We start from the raw sequence: 18,125 nt of genomic DNA on the forward strand, positions 1-18,125 counted from the left end.
ACGAACTCAGCAGATTTTTCTTTCCTCCTAAATTTAACTCAATGAAGAAAAGTGCTTATATCACCAAAGCTTGAGAGACCCCCAGGGAAGTCACTGACAGCTGATTTCTCAATCTCTCCTCAAAGTACTGTAGAGGGCAAATGCCTCCAGTTTTAGGATCTGTGCATTCAGGGATTGGTGAAGGTGCTTAAAAATCATGAAATACTATATAGAGACTCATTAAGATATGTTTACGATCACTGTATTCTTATCTCACATTTAAGACTGTCCTTCAAACACAAAAAGATGTAGAAGCATAGCCTCCCCCTCATTTGGGGGAATACCTTGGAAACACAATTTCAGCTATGTGAAAATAAACAACAAGGATAAGCTTAGAGCAAACAGTATTGTGATCTTTTGGAATTCACGTAAGAACACAGCAGCATCCCTCCCTGGCTAAACGCATCCCCTTCCTCTTTGAGCTCTATCTCAGGTCATACCCCTTTTGAAATCTCATGGCCAGATAGTAACAAACTGAATAAAATGTGGCTATTTGGAACCAGTGTGCCCAGAGTTAAAGGGGAAAAATTTTTTTTTTCCCTTCGATCCTAATTTCAATAACTCCTTTTTTCTGTGGATATTTATTTAAGGTTGGTTGAGAAGGGTGCTGTGATGGTCCAAGCTTCTATGAATACATTATGGACTAGATCTGTTAGAATAAATTGAGCATATTTTAGGAAACTGTTTAGGATGCCAGTGTTCTTTCTGTATTATTTATTTATTTGTGAGAGAGAGATTGGGAAAAGGAGCAGAGGGAGGGGCAAAGGGAGAAGCAGACTCCCTGCTGAGCGGGGAACCCAATGTGGGGCTTGATCCCAGGACCCTGGGATCATGACCTGAGCCAAAGGCAAGTACTTAACCGACTGAGCCACTGAGTGCTTATTTACATGCAGCGTAAGTTAGCACTCATTGTATCTAGTAATTTAGATAGACAGTGAGTAACCTACCCCATCCACCTTTTTCCTACTGCGATTAGAAGGAAATCCCATGCTGGGGTGCCTGGGTGGCTCAGGGGTTAAAGCCTCTGCCTTCAGCTCAGGTTATGATCTCTGGGTCCTGGGATGGAGCCCTGAGTCGGGCTCTCTGCTCAGCAGGGAGTCTGCTTCCCTCTCTCTCTGCCTGCCTCTCTGCCTACTTGTGATCTCTCTCTCTGTCAAATAAATAAATAAAATCTAAAAAAAAAAAAAAAAAAAAAAAAAGGAAATCCCATGCTTAAAATGTCCCATACTGCACGACCTGGTCTAGCCTACTTCTCAGCTCCACCTTGCCCAGTATGTTTTATCCACACTGGCCTTAGTTCAGGTCGTCAAACACTGGAGAATCTTAGTTGGCTGGGCCTTCGCGCATGCTGATCCGTCTAGAATGCTTTTCTCTCACCTCTTTCCTGGCTGGCTGCTTCAGAGACCTTAGATCTTAGTCTAAAAGTCACTTTTCTGGAAAAGCCTTCTTTGAATATCTGTTTCCTTCTCTCCTGTTTTTCTCTAACATAGCCGCTAGTTCTTCCTTTCATAAGGCTCACCCAGTTTATTATTTGTTTGTGTGTTGTCTCTTTCCTGCTAGACGGTAAACTCCTTGAGGGCAGGAGCCACATCTAACTTGTTCCTTATTGAATCCCTCGTACATGGCCTGGCACATACCAGGCTCTCAATATGTATTTATTGAATGAATGTGTGAATACTGGTTTAGAAAAAATATACACAATGTTGGCTCTGTGAATTAGGTATTGCTTTGCATGGGTTTATATTTTATTAATCTCAACATACTTTTAGACATATTCATATAGCATCACTATTGAATCGTACCTACAAAAATAGATTATAGTAGTGGATTAAAGATTATTTTAAATAGTTTTGAGAAACACCAGTTCTCCAAGGATTGGTGGCCACTGGAACAGATGTGGGAGGTTGAGAAGATTGTGCTAAATCTTGCTTATGCTAGGATGTACCCTGGATATTATCTTTTCATTCTTTTCCTTCATTTTTAAGAGGTCCTTGGTAAAAACATCTTCACGAGGCTTCTTTAAAGCATAAGTGGTGTGAATCTTTTTTTTTTTTTTTTTTAGATTTTATTTATTTATTTGACAGAGAGATCACAAGTAGGCAGAGAGGCAGGCGGGGATGTGGGGTGGGGAAGGTGGGGAAGCAGGCTCCCCACCAAGCAGAGAGCCCAATGCCAGGACTTGATCCCAGGACCCTGGGATCAAGACCTGAGCCGAACACAGGGGCTTAACCAACCCACTGAGCCACCCAGGCACCACAAGCAGTGTAAATCTTTTCTCTTCAAAAAGTCCAGTAAATTCAAGTAGTTAGTTGGTTCTAATTAACTGAGGTTTTTCATGCACCTATCACTGAAGTCTAGCTATTGCTTTTCTATACTTACGTAAAAGCCTTATTTAACTCTCTTTAACTCCTACTAAATGCTGAAGAGACAAAGATGAGCTCCCTGTAGTAGTCCATGACCCAACATGAAACAGGAATAAATCAGTGTAGCGCAGTGAGGAACTTACGCTCTCAAGAGGGCATCAGAGACAGTTTCCTATAGGAGGTGGCACACGAACTAGAACTTGAAGGGTGCATAGAGCTAAACTGGGACAAGTGGAGAGACAGAGCACAGCATGCAGAAAGACGAGAAGCATTGAAACAAGAAGTATTTCACTGTATTCCAGGCATTATAAGCAGCTCAGTGTTCCTAGAGCATTAAAATTTGGAGGGATGGAAACTGTTGAAGCTTGAGAGGTAGTCAGGGCCAGGTGCAAGAAAGGGAGCTCATAGCATATTAGGGTGCTTGGACTTTATACTCCAGGCCATGGGGATCCACCAAAGGGTTTCATGGGAATTGTTAATCTCTCTGGGAATATATCCAATGGAAGTGAAAACACTAACTCGAAAAGATATCTGCACCCCCATGTTCACAGTGATATTGTTTACAATAGCCAAGGCATGGAGACAGCCTAAGTGTCTACCAATAGATGAATGGATATAAATGTTGTATCATGTATATATATCTATATATATGTACAGATATACAGACACACACAATGGAATATTACTCAGCTATTAAAAAAACAAAATTCTACCATTTGTGACAACATGGATAGAATTTGAAGGCACTATATACTAAGTGAAATAAGACCTAGAAAGACAAATACTGTATACTCACTTGTATGTAGAATCTAAAAATTTTTAAAAACTCATAGAAAGAAATTAGACTGTGGTTATCAGAGGAGGAGGAGGATAGAGGAGAAAGAGGGAATTGGAGAAAGATGGTCAAAAGGTACAAACTTCCAGTTATAAGATAAATAGGTACGAGGGATGTGATGTACAACCTGATGACTATAGCTAACACTGTCGTGTGATAGATAGGCAAGTTGCTAAGAGAGTAATTCCTAAGAGTTTTCTTATTTTTCTTTCTTTCTTACTGTATTTACATGAGATATATATTATATAAATATATATCAGATATATATTTATGTTATCTGAACGTGTATTCTGCTAATCATTTCACAATGCATGTAAATCAGACTATCATATTGTGTGCCTTAAATGTATACAGTGATGTATATCAATTATTTCTCAATAAGACTGGGGAAAAAATAGTTAATCTCCAAGAACATGTGAATTGAAAAATTTTATGTAAATTACTTTCCATTTTTACACTACTAGCAGTTGGAAGAGACATATCATGAACAAAAACTTCAAAAGATTTACAATTGGGCACTCTTAATTGTGTTTATTCCAAACACTTTCCACATCAAAACGGATGTTTAAAATGAATAAATTTGATATTGTGAAGTAGTCCATCTTTAGTCCTGATGTTTATTAAATAGAAAGATTCAAAAATCATCCAATTATTCTTGGAAAATGTGCATGAATGTGTGGTATTTGGAACTCTATTTTAGAACCCAAATGTCATAGACATCTGGACACAAAAATTATGCAAGAGAGACCTTTAGAAATGTGTTACTAATTATTGACTCTTTCCTGCAACAACACAACTGAGCCTTTGTTATATGCACTGTGTACAGTACTGCTATAGACTGTGGCTCTTTTCACATTATGGTTTATTTTCATAAGATATTTCACATAACTAGCATCACAAAGGACTTCATGGAGTTAATAATAAAGCTAGTAAGCCTCAGAAACAAATGAATTATGTTAGCAGTGATGAATAGACAAAACAATAGCTTAGAAAAAATTGTCTAAGAAAGGAAGAGTAAGAAATATGATCAAACTAGCTGAAGAAGTAGGCCACTAGGAGAATTCAGGGCACCTGGCTATAATGGAGAGGCCACGTGCTGTCATGGAGTCAGGAGAACTGGATTCTAGTATGGGTCTTATAACTTACCAAATAGGTCTTTTCCTCTCTCTGTGCTCTAATTTATTATCCGTACCATGAAAAGGTGATACTTTGTAGTATTTAAGGTCTCCTAGTTTAAAATAGTTTAAAATACCATGAGTTCAACTACTCTTAAATAACTACTATATGCACCAGGAACAGTTCTCAGTGACAGTGTCTAAGAACTAGGCAAGATCCCGGTTCTCATAGAGCTTAAATTCTAGTGGGGAGGAAAGACAAACAGAGAAAGAGCTATAAATAAAATGTAATCGTAGCCAGTAGCAGGAACTATGAAGAAAACAAGACAGGGTCGTATTCTAATGAGGAACTGGGTGGTCTGGTTCAACAGTACAGAGACAAGCAGGGAATGGCTAAGACCTAAAGAAAGAAAAGAATCCAGATTTGTGAAATCCAAGAGCCAAGACATTCCTGATGGAAGTCATAGGGCCAAAGACCTGGGTAGGGAACACGCTAGACTTCCCTGAGAACCACAGAGAAGCCGGTGGAGTTGAAATATACAAATGAGTGGAGGAAGGACAAGAAAAAAGGACAATTAAGTCACGTAGACCCTGATAGGCTGTGGTAGGAAGTTTGAATTTGATTTTAAGTGCAATGGGCAGCACCAGGAGGAATTTAAGCTGGAAAGTGACATGATCTAATTTATTTAAAAATATTGCTTTGGCCACTGTGTTGGAGCTTGATTGCAGATGGCACAGGGAAAGCAAAGAGACCAATTTCAGAGGCTATTGTAAAGTGCCGGATAAGAGATAATGGTAACTTGGACTAAGATGAACAGGGAGAGGCCTGAAACGTGCTGAGTGGTGATGTATTGGTCTAAATCCTTGTATTTAAATGTCTTTGGTGTTAATGTGATACTTTAGAAGCTGGCTCAGATTAAATCATAAATTTTGTAACCTTGATTTAAATTCAATGAAAAATGAAGGAGGTCAGCGAGGATAAGAGTAATGCCAAATAAATGTCATTTGCTCTGAAAATTTCTGTACTGAATTTGGTGCCATGCATATTTGGGGATTTTCACTCAGGTTTGCAAATAAGGAAAAATGGGGTATTTATAAAAAGAAATCATGTATCTTTACAGTAGTTTGATGACCCGGCATGGATTCCAATAGATACTCCTGTCTAATTATATTTTTTAAAATACATTAATTTATTCAGTTATCTATTTTATGAAACATTAGAGTAGATACTTTCAAAGGATGGTCTCCTTACTGTGAACAATTCCTCTAAACCAATTTGGCACAATTAAACAATTGGAACTATCCTTAAAAAAATGTAAAACATGCCAGTTTCTACTGCGTTTTCATTACATTTATAAGGCAATATAGAAAAATACACTGGCCAATAACAATAGAAAATCAAGACATGTACTCAATTCAGAGAGCGCTAAAGAATAAAGGATGTTACAATCACCTGTTTCTTATTTAACGATACTAGCATTCTATATCGATATGTATAATGTAAACATAGATACTTCCTATGTTTTAGGAAGTTAATTAAAAATTGTCATTTGTAGGCTGTGCACTTAAAACTTGGGAAGAATTTTTCCTTAGAAATAATATAACCTTCCAGGCCAGCCCGAAAATACCTGTTTATTATATATAGTCAATATTGGGACGCCTGGCTGGCTCAGTTGGTTAGGCAGCTGCCTTCAGCTCAGGTCATGATCCCAGCGTCCTGGGATCGAGTCCCACATCGGGCTCCTTGCTCATCCGGGAGCCTGCTTCTCCCTCTGCCTCTGCCTGCCATTCTGTCTGCCTGTGCTCGCTCTCTCTCCCTCTCTCTCTCTCTGACAGATAAATAAATAAAATCTAAAAAAAAAAAAAAAAATCTTTATATATAGTCAATATTATATAGTCAAATATTAGTGAGTGGTACCATACCTTAAGGTTATAGGAAACATAAGGGCCCCCTTATGCAAGAGAAATATAAAGAATAAAAGTATTTTCATGTTTTCTCTAGATATAGGCATAACTCTGGAAAATTCTTTTGCTGTACAATAATTTTGAGATTCTACTGTCTCCTTCTGTACAGCTCCCTGCCCTGAAAGTCCTGGCTCTTAGATTACCTGGGCACCTACTAGTTAATTAAACCCAATTTTGTATACTCCCCAAATTGCTCTTTACCCTCCAATTATCTGCTCCCTCTCCTTGCCAAAATTATTCTGGTTTTCCTTCAGTGTCATTTAAAAGTTAGGAAAGCAATCTGACTAAACAACATATTAATCTATAAATGTCTGGTCAGTAAGTAAACTTCAGAACTATGTATACCTTAAAAATGGATGCCTATTAACTTGAGTGAATCCCTAACCTAAATTCAGGTAACCTAGTAAAGTAAAAGGGCTTTTACACAATCTGGGATAGCATATATTAAAGGGTAAAAGAATGGAGCTGTGTAATTTTTCCTACTTTCTTTACTTCCAGAGTGTCAGCTTCTGTAATAGCTCCATGTGCAAATACCTGCATGCATTTTAACTGAGTTAGTTTTTACTACAGTTCTCTGAGTGGGTAATGTCCTAGTTGCAGAAGAAATCAATATATCTCACTCTTCTCAACCCAGTATCAAGGATCCATCCCTTTAGACTATATCACTGGTGAGGTTTCCCCCCAAACAGGGCTGTGTACCAATCCTTCACTCCTCCAAGATTCACCTTTTCCCCTCCACTCAAATAGTTCTTGAAATCTTTCATGTTTTCCATTAAGTTTTCCTAGGCTTGTCAGAGAACAATAATTGCATAGATGGTGCCCCCTTTGCCTGGAGCTGAGAACACCTTTGTCTATGCCTCCTGAGAGGGTAGAAAAGAGTTCTAGATCAGGTTTTGTGAGGATGCTGTCACTAAGCTTCAGCAAGTCATTTCCATTTTATGTGTCTGTTTCCTCATCTAACTGGAAGATGGATCTGTGTGTACAGGGGGCTGTAAGGGGATCTATAATACTTGCTCATCTTTTCTACCAAACTGATGTCCCGCTCAAGTGAGATGATTTATCTGAAAACTCTTTGAATAAATAGAAAGCACTGTATTTTAAAACACAGCTATTTGTTGAGCTCTCACTATGTCCAGGCACTGTGCCCAGTACTTCTTTGTGCTCTATATCATTTAATCAACAAACAAGAAGGTATTAGTAACCCCATTTTGCAGAGGAGGAAATGGAGGCTTAGACTGGTTAAATGCCAAAAGTCCAAAGGATGTGGTCAGCTCTCTCATCCAATGGAACGTGGGTGGGAGAGCCAGACTGTGAGCCCGGGCCTACCTGGGTCCCACGCCCTTCTGTCTCTTCACCTGGATTATTATCCCTAAAACGTACATTCTCAACCCAATCTTCTAAAGATTTTTTTTTTTTTTAATTTGACAGAGATCACAAGCAGGCAGAGAGACAGACAGAGAGAGAGGAGGAAGCAGGCTTCCTGCCGAGCAGAGAGCCCGACGCGGGGCTTGATCCCAGGACCCTGGGATCATGACCTGAGCCAAAGGCAGAGGCTTTAACCCACTGAGCCACCCAGGCGCCCCCCAATCTTCTAATTTTATAGTGACTTATTCTACTTATTTTGCTGTTCACATGTTACATGTCCATGTGCTCTGTAAAATCCATAAACTTCTTTAAGGCCCATTTTCTCTAGTGTTCTTTATATTGTTCTTAACGCAGATGTATCAGCAACCTTTCTAAGTATTTTATGAGGAGAAGGAGGAAGAATCAAGAATCTAGGTTGGGGGAGGGTGAATGAATCTTCTGAAAAGGGTCCACAAAGCAAATGCTCCTCACAGAAACAGCAGAGAGCGTTCATATTCTTAAGTGGTCAGCTGTAGTAGAGTTAAGCACCAAAATATGCTAATATTGTGTAAAGATAATTTTAAAAGTTGTGTGTGGGTAGTGAGTTGTGAGTCATATACTGAAAGAGGCTTAGCTTTTTCTTTTGTATTATAAAATAATTGGAATCACATTTCAGAAAAGTGCCCAAAATAGAGCAACTAGGATTAAAACCTTTAAAAAAATACATTGAATAATTTTTTTTTTTTTCTTACAAGCTGACACTGGCTTCTATCTATATAGTATATCAAAACCAAGTATTTTTTTTAATCTCTGTTATGCAGGTACGAAATGTAATGCAGATAAGGCACAGGTTATGCCCTTCAAGGCCATGAATAATTGTGGCCAACCTTGGTCAAGAGAGTGGAATTAAAAAAAAAAAAAGAAGTGAAGTCAACTCCTGAGCTACACAGAGAATACCTGTATGCACACACACTCTTCTGAGCCTCTGCGACTGCGGAAAACCACGGGGGAGATGGTGTGAACAGAGAGCCTCTCTCTCTAGCCTCTGGCAGTGAGTAATTCTTCTACCCAATATAACTTTATGAAGGTCACCTCCCATCTTCTGCTTTTGAGTCAAGGCAGAAAGAGAAATATTTTGTAGGCTCAATATGAGAACGATTCAGCTCTTTGTGTTTAATTTTGCCTCTTCCTTTTCAAAACGTTATATTGGGACTGCAGTTGCCAAGACCATCATGTGTCAAGTATTGTCACTATCTAGGGAACTACTGTTAGGTACTTCTAGAATGCTATTGCCTAAGAGTGAAAATCAGAAAGTATAAGAATATGGAAGGTAAGACTTGTCTTCTATAGATAAGACAGGTTGTAATTGAATGCCTGAGAAAACTGCGACCAACCACGTCTTATCAGGGTGACTGCCTCATTCCCCAATCTACCTGTAAGGTCACTGAGACAAAGTGAAAAATCATGACGAGGGTAACAAGGCCAGGCCAGGACAAAAGGCCAACTAGGGAACGTCAAGGATGAGAGGGGGCAGTTCTGAGGTCTCTGTTTATTATGCCCTGTTGAAACAAACAAAACAAGTCAAAATTGCTAGCAGACTGCAGAAACTAGGCGGTGGGAAAGACCAAACCAACCTCCCCAAACAGAAGAGTTGTAGTGTTTCTCCTGCTCTCATCAGAAGAAAGTCATTTACTGTACCAGACAGTGTGTCCACGTCCTGGAGAATAAGTGTCCTCTGTTCCAGTGAAGTCAGAGATACCTCATCTGGCTTTTAATTTTTTTTCCCCTTAGTCTGGAAGAAATGTCTCATAAGACTGGCCAATTTCCCTTTGCTATGAGTCCATACTCAACAAGTGGCCCTCTGATTTCTAATTTTACCACCTATTTAAGGTAGGAATGGATAGGAATAGCAAGATTGCAAACATGTCTGTGTCTTTTATTATTAACTAATACATTTGCATTTTGTTTTATATCTTAAGCTTTTATGACTGTTGAGGTTAATAGCTACACCTGATAATTGAGTCAGTTGAAGTTCATTTTCAAAGTCAAATTTCTTGGACATGCCTTGACATATCTGGACTAAAACCTAAAACACATGATGAAAGCAGAATAAGCCAAATAAGTTGGCCAGTGAGCTTTTCTCTATTATTACTTTATGCCATACTACTGTAAATCCCACAATAGGAAGAAGATTGTTGTGGTAGATAAAATTATTTTTTGCACTTTATGACTGAAGACAAAGAATAAGTAGATGCTACAGGTGACAGAGGCAGTAACGCTGTTTCAACTCCAAGCATCTGTCTTTTGAAAACTTCTGCATGAGAGTTAAAAATTTTTCAAGTTGTATGCATGTCCAATATCATTTAACATAGCTAAAGACTGTTGTACAATATTGAGGAAAGCAACCAATCCTTAAATTATATATCCTATTCTGCTTTAGGCACTGTATACAATGTCTTGAAATCCTAACTGAACAGGGCATACAAATAAATAACTAAAATAATCAGTGATGGATTGTGAGATCATGTACAAGGCGTAGTGATGGCAAAGGGCAGAGAAGTCCCCGTTCTTTGGGCTAAGACAACTCCCTCAGCCATGGTTTAAAAGAAATGCCATGTATTGCTCTCTTGGCCAAGGAGAAGAAAGGGAATTCCAGGTAGAGGAAATGGCTGGGAAGCAAAGCCTGGAAAGTATGAAACAGATTGTTTTATATAGCACATTGCTGGAATATTATCCAGACAATGGGAAGAGGTAGAAGGCATCCCTGTTAATGGCTTAATCAAGTGGGTGTTAGAGAGGTTGTTGGTGACACTAAAAATAGGGAAACAACATGACATTGAGAAAAGTATAGCTGTCGTGACAAAAAGGCAAAGGTGAGCAACAGAGAGGAAGACCAGCGAAGAGTGTAGGTCCTAGTTAAGGCAGTTGTAATGAGGCTGAAAAAGAAAAGGCAGGTTTGAGAATGGTTTGGCAGCTACTATCAGTAGGGCTTTGTGACAGATTGTGTTTGGGGGCGAGAGAGGGAGGAACTAGCATAACGCCCAAATTACTGGCTTTGGAACATAGGGATGTTTTATTTTATCTTTCTCTAAACCATTATACATTATTCATTGTGAGATTGAAGATGAGCCTGTGTAGTGAAACATCATTCATTTCCGACTAAGGGAATCCCTAGATTAGAAATCAACCCCACCTACTCCCATCCAGGCTTTTCCTGTCCATTTTGTGCTTTTCTCAGGAAGCTATGAGCTCTGGCTCCAGGGGAAAAACAAAAACAAAAAACACGTATAACTAAAACAGACCTATTGTCCTAGAGAAAGAAATATGAAAGCCAGAAGATACAATTAAACAGATTTGGAATGCTTAGAACTAAGTGTCCATGGCTTTATCACAGACTGTAGCTGTGCTGTGCGTATAGAGCTCTGCCTGTTTTCATTAAGCAGAGACAGTGGCTTTCAAAGGCAAAAATGTAAAAACTTATCAAAGTTACAGGATAACCAGAGCTTGTGTTTAAAGGTTTAGATGTATATTAACCCAAATTCTTGTCTTGACTTTTCCTACTGGATAAAATAATGATGCAAATATATGTTTATTCTAAATATGTATTGCATTCTCATATTAAGGATGTTAGAGGGTTAAAAGTTTACAGGACTGTTATTTCTCAGAATTTACTCAGAGTGTCCTACTGCTCCGTATCTTGCCTCTGTGTGGCCATTAGGGAGGCACTCTGGCGTCGGGTTGGGAAGCTAAGCTCGGGAGTTAGATTGACCCCAGTCAGACCGGGCTCTGTCACTTCTGCCTTTGGGCACTTCATCACTTGCCCCTGTTATCTTGTCACACACACACACACGAAATGAATAATATCAACATAATCTTGAGTAGAGCCCAATGCCAACATAGAATAATAGGACTTCAAGAAATAATGATCTAATTCAGTGGTTCTCAAACGTTATTGTGCATTAGAATCACCTGGAGGGCTTGTTAAGGACAGTTTGCTGGGCACACATCCACAGTGTTCTAATTCACTAGGGTCTAGGATGGGGATCAAGTATTTGCACATCTAACAAGTGCCAGGTGATTGGTCTGGGGGCCCGTACTTTGAGAAATATTGATATAATTGAAAAGGGACTTCTTCAGAAAAAAGGAAGAGAGGCATAATAGTACATAGAAAAGCCTGAGTAGGCAGTCTGTCACGATTTTGTTTAGGAAGCTAGACCGTAGATGCTGGGGAAATCCAGTGGCTGATGAACCATTCGTTTAAGTGAGAATCACTAACTTGTTTCATTACTAGGATGACCTTGAGTTCTACCATTGTAGGAATGCATCCCCCAAAGAGCGTGCATTATCCCCACTCAGAGACACCAATTAATTCAGCTTACCTTTTCCAGTATTTTCAGGGTTTTTATGCTGAACCGAACCAGACCAAACCATGAACATTAACTTGGTATACCAACCTAATTTGTTGAACTCCAGAACTAAATAAATCCAGAGAACGCCAGGGTGGCTCAGTAGTTGGTTAAGTGTCTGCCTTCAGCTCAGGTTATGATCCCAGAGTGCTGGATCAAGTCCACATGCGACTCCTGCTCAGTAAGGAGCTGCTTCTCCCTCTGCCTGCCGCACCGCCCGCACACTGTGCTCGCTCGCTCTCTCTCTGACAAAAAAAGTTATAATCTTTAAAATAAATGAATTGGTTTAATTAAAATCCCAAATCCACTTATGCCCTTTCCCTCAAGTATGAGCCCAAATGAAAGAGATGTTTAAAAAAATAAAGTGAACTAGTTCAAATTAAAAACAAACCTTTTAGTTTTTTAAAACAATTGAAATCTAAAGATCATATTTCCTATCATACCAATTCATTAAAAGTGAAATGAAACAGAATGCTGTTTAATGATACCCCTGTACTGGGGCGCCTGGGTGACTCAGTGGGTTAAGCCCCTGCCTCTGGCACAGGTCATGATCTCGGGTCCTGGGATCAAGCCCGCATTGGGCTCTCTGCTCAGCGGGGAGCCTGCTTCCCTCTCTCTCACCACCTACCTACTCTGCCTACTTGCAGTCTCTCTGTGTCAAATAAATAATAAACTTCTTTAAAAAAAAAAATCTTTAATAAAATCTTTAAAAAATCTTTACCCCTATACTAGTAACAAGTAGTTGATTGAAATACTAAAATAGATAAATCCCTCTAAGAGTCTGGGGTCCCAGCTAGAAAGAACAGTCCACTCATCAGGTTCAAATCAAGACACTTTAATGAAGGAACTCCTTACAGTGATGGGGGAAGGGATTTAAAGAAATAAAAAGAGATGTTGGGGAAGAAGACTGGTAACAGCAGAAAGTCATATACCAAGGGGGTCTCAGAACCTGAAGAAGAACATGGCCTTTACTGAACCCAATGAGAAGAGCCATGGAAAGAGGCTGTCAGGCAGAAGATTTAGTCCTAGGGAACGCCCCATCCCCACCCCATACCCCACATACACGAATTAGGATAGGGCTGCTAAATCAAGAGGGAAATGGAGAAGGACATACCCCAGCCATTCTGTTCCCTCCCAGCCTCTGATCTCTTCCTGCTGCCTCCCCCTGTCTGAACTGAAAATCTGGTGTCCAGTGGAGCCCCAGTGACCCATCTGCAGGGGTCAGCTTCCTGGCAGGGCAGGGCAAGTGGCGGAAGCCAAATGGAGACTGACCAACACAATCTCCCTTTTTACTAAGTTAATGTTAGACGTTAGATGATGGATTAGTAGCTGAGTTAATGTATGTAAAATCTTAGAAAAGTCACTGGCAATGAAGCAGGATCGTACTCGGGAAGTTAGCTATTGTTGCTACAGCCAGGCACTGTTTTGTGGATAAGGAAACTAAGGCTCATGGTCTTAATAAGCAAATTTTCCCTGGTTGGCACTAGTGACAGAGCCCACACTCAAATCCAGGTTCTCAGATTCCTATTTGGTACAAATTCTGCTATGAAAACTATCCAATGTAGGTGGTGATGTGTTGCATACCTAATTAATTTGATAATTCCTTGCTTTTAGAAAAAAAGTCCTTATTTAGTCTCTGGACCTGAGTAACAAAATCTGAAACCAAATTAAGGCCTTATGTATAAAAATAAAATAAAATGAACTATTATTTCCAGGACAATTGTGCACATATAATAATAGTTATAGTAATCGTAATGGTGATATTAGTAGTAATAGCAATAGTTGTTAAAATTTTGAATGTTGGGGCGCCTGGGTGGCTCAGTGGGTTAAGCCGCTGCCTTCGGCTCGGGTCATGATCTCGGGGTCCTGGATCGAGCCCGCATTCGGGCTCTCTGCTCAGCAGGGAGCCTGCTTCCTCCTCTCTCTCTGCCTGCCTCTCTGCCTGCTTGTGATCTCTCTCTGTCAATAAATAAATAAATCTTTAAAAAAAAAAAAAATTTTTTTGAATGTTTATATAATGTCTAGTACTATGCTATTTTTCATGTCTTGTACTAATAAAACCACTAATCTATGTCACCTTTTTTTTTTTTTAATTTGAGTATAGTTGACACACAATGTTATGTTAGTTTCAGGTGTGTTATGCTATGCTCTCCCCAAGTGTAGCTGCATCTGTCGCCATACAACGCTATTACAGTACCATTGACTGTTTTCCCTATGCTGCACCTTTTATTCTCATGACTTACTCATTCCATAACTGGAAACCTGTATCTCTCATTCCCTTTTACCTATTTTGCCCATTCCCTTCCCCCCATATCACCCATTTTTTATTCCTGTTTTTCTTTCATTTTTTTTAAACTTAGAAATAATCCACTTGGAGGATTTTGTAATTGGTGAGTTAAATAATTTTACCTGACTGCTGGTCCTTGTCTGACCATTTAAAGTTTTATAAAATCACTTAAAATGTGATGTATATCATATCTCCAAAACAAAACAAAAACCCACACAAACCTGCCAGATAACAATATATTTTTTGCTTACAACTATTGAAGAACGTGTTCATCCCATTATCCTGCCATGATACAAAATTAGCCCTGAGGCCAGAGGCATGAATTGGCCATGCATTCAGGATTTGATTACATGAAATAAGACATCTTGAAAATAAACATAATTAGCTTCTTATTTGTGTCAGGTCAGCATTTTTGGCAACAGAGTTTAAACCATGAGATAACCATTTACCCTCAGGTCTTTGCATTTCAGGTTTTTAGAGTTTCAGTTCAAAGAAGGTATAATCAGTAAGCTGAAAAATCCCATGTACATTTTCAGTCAGCTAAAGAAACAAAAACATTTTTTTCCTGTGGGGATGATTTTTACCCTGTCACACTATCTGTCAGTTTTTCTCTGATGATGGAGCAGTTATCAGACAAGGACACTCTAACCAGTGGCTCATCACGAAATTTCAGTTCTTTCTTGGCAGTCAAGTTTCAGAGTTGTCAGTAAGAGTCCTTGTAGCAATAGCATTGGAGAGATGTCTCTACTTCGAAAATCAACCACAGGAAAGAAAATAATCTTAGATGTACGGTCTGCACTTCACTCTCTACTTTGTTGTCTACTTACAGCATGGGTTGGACCAAAAGAAATTACCTAATTATTGTATAAGCTGAACCATATGGAAGTCTAATATTTGGCCAATTATTGATTTCCAAATTTCGATTTGACATCAGACAGCAATGTCATATGGTTTATCCCAATAGTTCCGATACTGACTGAAGCAGTCCATGCCCACGGAACAGTGCCATTCATTTACAGCCTCTTTTAAAATTCACACCATTGGTAAACATACCGCCTTTGCCCATTTGACAAATGAGGATCACTTTTAATTTTTTTCCCCTTTTGTTGAGGATTTCAGACAAATACAAACATCCAAGAAATCTGTGCAATTGAGATTTTAAGGTGTTTCTAAAGGATTTATACATGTAAAGTGTCTAACCAAATTTTTGGCATGTGATAGGTGCTCAGAATAATTGAGTCTTTAGGTCACTAGTCTGAGTATATCTAGTGGTAATATAGTAGCATACTGTGATATGTCTTTACTGGTTACACAATGCTATTATTACAAGCATTATTTTACTCAGAGTCAACTTCTAACACATTCATCTGACATGTCAAATCATATTCCAGGTTTAAAAGGCAGTATCGCATTATTATATAAATACTCTTCTAGTTAGCAGAGAAGTTGAAAAGAAAAGGATTTTTAATGCATTTGTATAAACTGGATATTAGAAAATGTCATAGTTACATTGATTTTTTTTCTGGTGAGACTGAGAGGTGATTTCTTACACACAGATGTCCTGCGGTGAACTTGAGGAATTGACTTATGTGATTAACAAGGAAACGTCACCATTTATGAAGAGTTTTGAAGAATGAGATACTGATTTTGTAATTATGGTGTTATACTCCAATTCTCATTTACTGTCTATACCCAAATTCTTATAATTTGACAAGTTTACTAAAACCCCTGTACATTATTTCCTCCTTTGTGTTGCCATCCATGCTCTCAAATACAGAGGAAAACATGTGATGCCACAGGCAGATGGGTCGATGAGTCAGCTGGCCATGACAGCCATGCACATGGCCCACAGGTGTTCCCCTGGCTTTGGTATACTTCATGGGCAGAAGTTTTGAAAGGGTTCCACACCACTTTACAAATCTATATTTTCTGCAGTTCCTTTGTACCAACTGCATCTACAGAACAGGCCCTACAGTTTAGACGTTTTAACCTAGAGAGGCAAGGAAGTGTGGTGATTTCCTCAGTAGTTTGGAGCCAAGTCAGATCCCAGGACTTGGCAGGTGCAGATTTACAATGCAGATTAGATGCAGCAGGTCTGCGGCCTGGAGCATTGTATGTGTAAGAAATTCACAGGGGTCCTGATGCTGTTGCTCAATGGACCACACATTACTCTGAGTAGCAAAGAACGAGACGTTTCTACTTTTTTGACCTACTCGTATCTCAGAGGTAATGAGACCAAGCTCAAAATCACCTTCTTCCTCCCAAAACCAGTCTTCCTCTTGAGTTCTTACTGATTTTTACCATTACTAATTCTCTGCCAAACCTCAGAGTAATGCCAGCCTCTTCCTTTGGCCTCCCACTATCACATCCAAGTCAGTTTTGAAGTTCTGATTCTTCCTCCCTGTCTATTAAGCCCATTCCTTACTTTTCGTTCTGCCACTATTACTGGGCCAGACTCTAGGACCTCTCATTCCTAATTGCTCTGCCAGCTCTTCCCATCTCCACTTGGCAAACTCTTCTCCCTTCACAACTGCCATTCTAAAAAGCAGTGCTTATTTATAGTAATATTCTGAAATATTCTGAAAACCATCTGGAGAGAGTCTGGAGGACCTTACCTGGCCTCCAGGCCCCACTTTCTGCCCCTTTTCTTCCATCCTTATCATCTTCTGTATGTTCTTACATGCAAACCTTATGGATTACCTAAATACATTGGGGGCTTTCAGTTCTCCCAACTGTCCCATGTTCCTGTGTTACTTTAAGTGTCATAAACATGCTACAAGATATCATAAGCACCTAAAAGAGCCTGGTGTGAACAGCTTTATGACCCAAGTGGCATTTCATTGGGCCTCAGCCTTGAGGGTAATAAGGATTTCTACAGAGATAGATTAACTGTTTCTTTCTACATTTCTGTATTGTTGGACTTACTTAATGGACATTTGTCATTAAAAAAAGAAATTCAGTAAGTCTGAATAGATTAATAACAACAACAAAAGAGCATCCCTTGGGCTTCTCTTCCCCATTGCACAGTCAACAACCAAGCAAGTATCCCATTGCAATTATTTTTCTTGTTTCTGTTTTATACCCAACTTCTCCCCAGGAGGGAGTGTGCCTTGTTCATGCCTTGTACCTCCAGCATTGATTGTAGTGTGTGGTACAAGACAGGCATTCAGTCAGGAGGATCCAGGGTTTAGAGCCTGAAGTTTATACAATATAGGAGCCCCTCTTTAGAAATAGAATTGGAAATTTTCTCTAAATTTTCAAAAACTTATGATCTTGAGAAAACACATTGCTAGGGCCCTTTGTAGGATCTTGGAAGGGGGCCATGCAAATATGGGGATTGGGGACAGGGCAGTAGATCCCAAAGTTTCTTTAACCCAATGGTATAGCCTCCTCTGCTCCATAATTTTTTTCTGTTGCTGTTGAGTTATTATTATTATTTTAATGAAAGAAAGATTGAGTGAATCTTACCCCCACCCAGTGTACAAGTCATCTTTTTTCGAGTGTTAATTTTAAAATAGACTATGAAAGGACTCAAAGGTGCCAGGCAAAGGTCACGGACAGGAATGCAGAATGTGCCTTCACACTGGGCCCTCTTCGGGGCACTTGCCCAGCCACTCATGTTTGAGTTCCTTGTAACAATGACAGTACTTGAAAACTCACATAAGCTGCCAGCATCGCAGAAGTCCCAGTGACACCTGCCCTTCCTTTACACTAAAATACTTAATGTAATACCAGTAGTAACCTCTTTGAAATGCTCCAGCACTGCCTTTA

The 18,125-nt window shown here is 39.3% G+C and overlaps 1 long non-coding RNA gene across 1 annotated transcript in view; it reads left to right on the forward strand.

Moving 5' to 3' along the window:
* Nucleotides 1-18,125, forward strand: part of LOC125097081 (uncharacterized) — a 65,295-nt gene that overhangs the window by 34,985 nt on the left and 12,185 nt on the right. Inside the window, exon 6 of the long non-coding RNA XR_007126485.1 lies at nt 8,483-8,712. This is a non-coding gene — a long non-coding RNA (uncharacterized LOC125097081). The remainder of the gene's footprint in view (nt 1-8,482; nt 8,713-18,125) is intronic.

The sequence above is a fragment of the Lutra lutra genome, chromosome 4, assembly GCF_902655055.1.
Source record: "Lutra lutra chromosome 4, mLutLut1.2, whole genome shotgun sequence".
Taxonomy (NCBI): domain Eukaryota; kingdom Metazoa; phylum Chordata; class Mammalia; order Carnivora; family Mustelidae; genus Lutra; species Lutra lutra.